We start from the raw sequence: 6,075 nt of genomic DNA, 5'->3' as shown, positions 1-6,075 counted from the left end.
ATTCCCCCAACTTTATTGAGGTTGTTCACCTCCCCAGACAAAAAGTCACTGAGAAGTGTTTCGAATTGGGGCGAACCGCAAAAAAGAAGACTTAGTCACTTCCGTGGTTTGCAGAGACTTGGAAGTTCATCCGAATTTCATTCCGATAACTTTAGTCACTGGTCGGCGAGCTTTTTGTTAAGGTGGAAGTAAGGGCAAATTCACATTTGGCGAGTTGTCCAAGCACAAATGATGATCTATCGCAACTCATTCACCGGTATTGCGATGCCCCGCTTAATCCTCACCCCTTTTACCCAGACCCTTGGTGTGTCATCCCGGGTCAATTATTTTATTTCGCTGCTCTTCCGAACACGTACCGATTTGTATTACCCCCCAGCGCTTGAATTTCCCTGATGAAAATTGTGACTGTAAAGGATAGTGTAGTGAAGTTAAAATTTGGAGAACTAAAAGTAAGCAGTAAAGTGCAGCATGAATACTTATTTATACACCTGTAACCTGAATTTCCACAAGAATGTCTGAAAGTTGCAAGACTGACATCAACTCCCCGTACTTTCCTATCCGAACGAGCACCGCCCAAAAATCACGGGGGTCTTCAGTGAAAGTCTTTTTGAGCGGTACGAACTTTAGAAAAGGCTAATATTACGTAATCGAACAAAACTATGTAGGCAGAGATTGTTGATGCGCCTGATGAGTTTATGAGGAAGTCAGCTTTTGAATTCGTCCCATCACCATGTTGTTGTTGATTGTGTTCGAATACGTCTACATCTGACTGTAAATTGCATAGTTTCAATGTTGAGCCTGAACTTACAGAGAAGAAATACTAACACTCGCGACTATCTTCTCTAGGTCAGAGTAAACAAAACACAGGCGGTCTCCGGTCGTTGAAACAAAACGAAACCATGGTGATATCCAAGTCAGACAAAGATGTGAGGTTGAAAGCTATGATAAAAATGATTACGTACTTAAGATGGAAAGCATTCTCGCCGGAACATCAAAGTTCCAGCGCTATTCAGAAGTCAAGAACGAACATAACACAATGAAACGGCTGCCTGGAAACATCAGAATATGGCATTTTCACCTTCACTGTGCGGCCTTACCCTTAAGTTAATAGACTCAAGTATTCCGCGACCCAACGGCCAAATAAAGTTTCACAAACCACAGCATCCGTTTCATGTGATTTTAGCCTCACTTAATCTTATCATGGGTAGATGAACCTCGAGAGTATGTTGGCAAAGAATTATCTCTATACATTCTGCCTGGAAAGTCTGCATTTGCTGGTCAATCAATGAAGAAACTCAGTGGATCTGTGTCCTCTTTTCAGTAAAAATAATCTATTCGAAAGAATTTCTCAAGAAATACGACCCCAATGCAACCTGCAGTAGTGGGTTTTGTGGATCGATTGACGGTGTGGCCAGAGTCCCCCACTCACAGATGGGTATACAATCAGGCTAAGAAGTGAGACCATCATACCATCCCCTAGTGTTTTCTTCACTGTCGACACCTCGATAAGACTTTCGTCGTGCAACCTAGAACGAATGAGATTTATGAGCAAATGGATTTTGCGAATGATTTAGTACAACTCAGTATTATCCCATTATTGGATGTTTCACCCGCACGCCGAAACTACAAGGGCAGCTTTCCAGACTACCTGTCATGAAGGCAACCAGGTGAGGCTTTTCAATTTACAACCCGATTGCTACGAACTAAAGTTTAGTTAAACGCTTGACACTGTGAGCTAACAAAATTTTTCCATTTGATTTTTTCAGACACCGCGCTCTCTCATCAACGATATGCCAGACAAAGAGGCCATGTTGATAAAGTTCTGGAGAAAAAACGATTGGGGACGATGGGACATTTGCCAGTAATACACCTCGAAATAAATTTCCGTGCCAGTAATCCACAATCACCACAACGCGTTTGACGAATCTGAACCAAGTTCATCGGATGATCAATGTTTTCAAAAACGAGTTCTCTACGATGACTCAAAGCAGGTACGTTATTATGCTCGTCCAGCTGGATATATCGGTCAGACACAAACACCTCTGGTAAACAGGTATGGTGGTCAAAAAAGGAGAAGAAAACTCATGAGAATTGACTATGACAGGTCGCTGTGTCAAAACATATCGAGTATCTCAATATAGATTCATTAGCATTAAATTGAGGCTATCAGTCACAACCACTTCCTTTCTGTAACTTCAGTCTGTGCACATGATTCATCAGGGTTACCGTCATAATGACCGATACCCGGAATTAAACACCTGCACACTTGTCAAACTGAATCACAAGAGACCGACTGAGCTACCTCTTGAAAGTTTCCGCAACTAGTGACACGACAATGACCTTCATTTTAGCTTTCAATCGTTATATCCTTCATGAACTGATACTGATTCGAATGAAAGTGAATGGCACAAAAAGGATCCATGTGTGGGAAACACCGCTCTTTTAAGTTGTTTCTGAACTTTCTGTTAAGTGATTTAAAGTTCCCAGTCTTATTCGTGACCAGTCAGACAAGAAAACTCCTCTTACATGTACATGTTTTTAATGAGTGCAAGTGGAAAAAACACTTGTGCAATACGTTGACGACTGTATTGCTCACCGCAAGTTTCATGCATAACGAAATTGGGAAAGATTCGGTAAAGTTGTCAATTTCGTTGTGTGGTTATGAAGCCGAAAGCTGTGTAACGTTTAATGAAATTCTGAGCATGGTCATGTTAATCAGGTGAGTTGCAGTTGGGCACGTTCACTACACATGAATGGACCCACATTCTCTGGATGAACTGCTGCAGGGCTTGCAGACATTTGAGCAGGTGTGTGCCTGTGATGGAACTGCTGCAGGGATTGCAGACATTTGAGCAGGTGTGTGCCTGTTAATAACGGAGATGAATTCAGCTACTCTAAGTTGATTATGGTTTCCCATGTGCATGTGTAGTTATTCTCGTGTTATTGTTGCTGTCATCAAAATGATCGACCTAGATCTTTTTTTTAATCTGTGGTGATTTTGACAAAGTGAAAAGCCAGGCCATCCAATCCGCCACCAGCTGCGTTCACCCCATTTAACGTTCCGTTGGAATGGACACAACATGAGGAGTAATTATATGAGGGGATTCTTCTTAAAAATCTGATAGACAAAATGACTCTTGTTCTAAATTACCGACAAATAGATTGATCAGTTTATTACTTTGTTTCGAATTGATTTTCTAGGTGAACTGAAATAGAATCCATTAGATAATTTCGGAAAAATTATTATTTTAGTATAAAAATCTGACAATTTGATTATGACTAGCACATTGTCATTATTGTTATCCTGCAATGGGAATGGGCATTTTAATCACCACTCTTATCAATCCTGTCAGGTAATTTACTGCTGAGATGACGTTAACATTTGAATGCTGAATTTCAGGTAAATCGGTAAGAGTTTCTAGTGAAAAACCACAAAACACAACTCACCAGGGAACCGGATCTGGTCTTCAAATCATCCAGTTTAGCTGTACAACAGTCCACAATGCTGGGACATCGTTACCTCAGTTCTTTATTTCTATTTAGCCTAAAGCTGTCCATAGACAGCACCCGAACTCAAGTTGAGTCCGCACAATCGTATTGGTTGAAATTTTCGGCCAATTGTATTACAACTCAGACGGCAAATTCAGAAGTACAAAAGATTCAAAAGTTAATGGGCGTAAAGAAGGTTAAAAATTTGGAGAAAAACATGGAAATGCCTTAGCAGTGCTAGAATAAATTAAAGCACGCCACACGTCTTGGCTAACAAACAGCAGACTCTGATTTTCCTCTGCCTCCACCCCTAGTGAAGGCGATAAGAATGCTGAGAGAGACAGCATCAGGCTTTGTCAGACTAGCATCAGTCTACTGAATCACAAACAGAGCTCGTTTGCGCTAAAACTTCTCCTAGACAGATGAACTCGAACTACACAGTCCACAGATGCCTCCTTGCTTCGAAGTTCCACACCCAGGTTCATACGTACGTTAGTTAGGAACTCACTAATATATTTGCTGGTCAGGTATCGACACCGTGCGTAATTCGCACCTATTCCACGTGGTGAGTCTAAGAAAACAGCTAAATACACAAATATTTTATTTTTGCTTGTAACTGGGTATCGTCGTACGAGTAACATTATCTTCGCAAGCCCAGTCGCGCACAAGTGAGAGCTCGTTTGCCGTGATCAACGACGATGCTTACAACCATTAGGAAGGACGATTCGGTTATTCACATGACGATGTTTCTTTTTCGATTTGCAATTCAGCAACTTTTTTGTGCTAAATGGTTTAAAATTCATCAAAATTTTTAAACTGCGTTATTGGGAATACCTCCTGAGAATTATATGTTTGGTCGAAAAAGAATACGTCATACGATTCAACACTCATCTGCTCCAAAATAAATATCCCTGCTCTTGTCATGTGGCCACCCAAAACTGTTGGTTCGATAAAGTCTAGCTGTAGCTTTTGTGGACAGTTCAATCATTGATATGAAAATAAATGTGGATTCCATAATCTAAAGACATGTGAACTAGTCTGTGATCAGTTTTCTTCCTTGAACTCTTAACTGGAGGCTCTCAGCTTACACGGTGTGTGTGCACCCACAATTCGATACGCCGGTAGATCGCTCCGATCCCTCTTAGTTCACATTTGGAATGTTCGGTTAAAGTGCGCATGCATTTTATCATCGGTTTTGCCCAAAGTTACGAAGTGAACATTTATGCGAAGACGTTAATAAGGTGGTTCATCAGTGAAATTCAACACATCTTTGCAAAATCAATCAACGCGGACTTCCGCAAAGGACCGTATGACGTGACGACGCGCATTTACCACCTAACTCGCAAAGCTCACCTCACGGCTTCAACAACTACACTGACATGCTACTGAAATAGGCAGTTAGACGGCACGGTTAAAAAGTCGAAACTAACCCAAGCTTATGTGATCGATTTAACCGACCGAATGACCCGGTATATCCAAAAGAGCGTAATTTAAAAAAACCAGATGTGTAGACTGATAAGCTTACCAAGTCTCTTCAGTGGAGAGATTCATTAAAATGGACAATGGTATGTAGGCAGATATGAGTGTTGACTCGTCATTGAGCACTTTTTGCGACTGTTTTAAATCTTCGCAACAAGAATACCGCATCCCTATTACAATCGGATTTGCTGACTGTATCGTTCAAGGTGTATCTTCCAACGCTGTGTTGTAATTCCTTCAGAAAGTTACGTGAGGGAACTGGTAAACTTCGGGATCAGTAGGTGTGAAAATCTGGGCCATCTTAACTCCAGGTGTTACCACCTCAATGATGTCATCTCAACTGCGAATGAAGCCTTTACAACCAGTTTACGCAAATGAACAAAAGTCATTAAAAATAAGTGCTAAAATATTCTGTTCAAAACCACAGGATCGCTCAATCTTGCAATTGTCGTTCAGTCGTACCTAAGATTGTGACAAAAAAAGCGCCATCAGGCTCGCTGAATTGCTCGCTGAGAATAAATAATAAATGACTAATAAGAAAGCAAATGAACAAAGTCATTAAAAATAAGTGCTAAAATATTCTGTTCAAAACCACAGGATCGCTCAATCTTGCAATTGTCGTTCAGTCGTACCTAAGATTGTGACAAAAAAAGCGCCATCAGGCTCGCTGAATTGCTCGCTGAGAATAAATAATAAATGACTAATAAGAAAAGAAGACAGATGCTGGAAAATATTGAATAGATCTCAAGATGCATATTTTCAAGATTTCAAACATTTTCCTAATCACTTACACGATATTCTGAAAGCAGGTCTTAAATCAGCCTTTGATGGCGTGACTGGAACTTGTACCATCCGAACAACACACAGAGCATTGTTGTTCCGGAAGACCTTGTCTGCTTTCCATCTATATTTGTGCGTGCTCACCAGTGCGCGCCTGAGGCAACCTAGCCTGATTCACTGTTATCAAGATTAGAGTGCAGAGGAAATGTTTCTTCTAACGAAAACATTCGAATCCAATCCGTTGCAGTTACCAAATAGTCCAGTGTATGACGGCGGGAGGTGGGTGTTGGAACGGATTTACTCCCAACGGGGGCATATAGATAAGAA

Source organism: Opisthorchis viverrini (assembly GCF_000715545.1).
Source record: "Opisthorchis viverrini unplaced genomic scaffold opera_v5_84, whole genome shotgun sequence".
In the NCBI taxonomy this organism is placed as follows: domain Eukaryota; kingdom Metazoa; phylum Platyhelminthes; class Trematoda; order Opisthorchiida; family Opisthorchiidae; genus Opisthorchis; species Opisthorchis viverrini.
Note: the sequence above shows the minus strand (reverse complement) of the source record.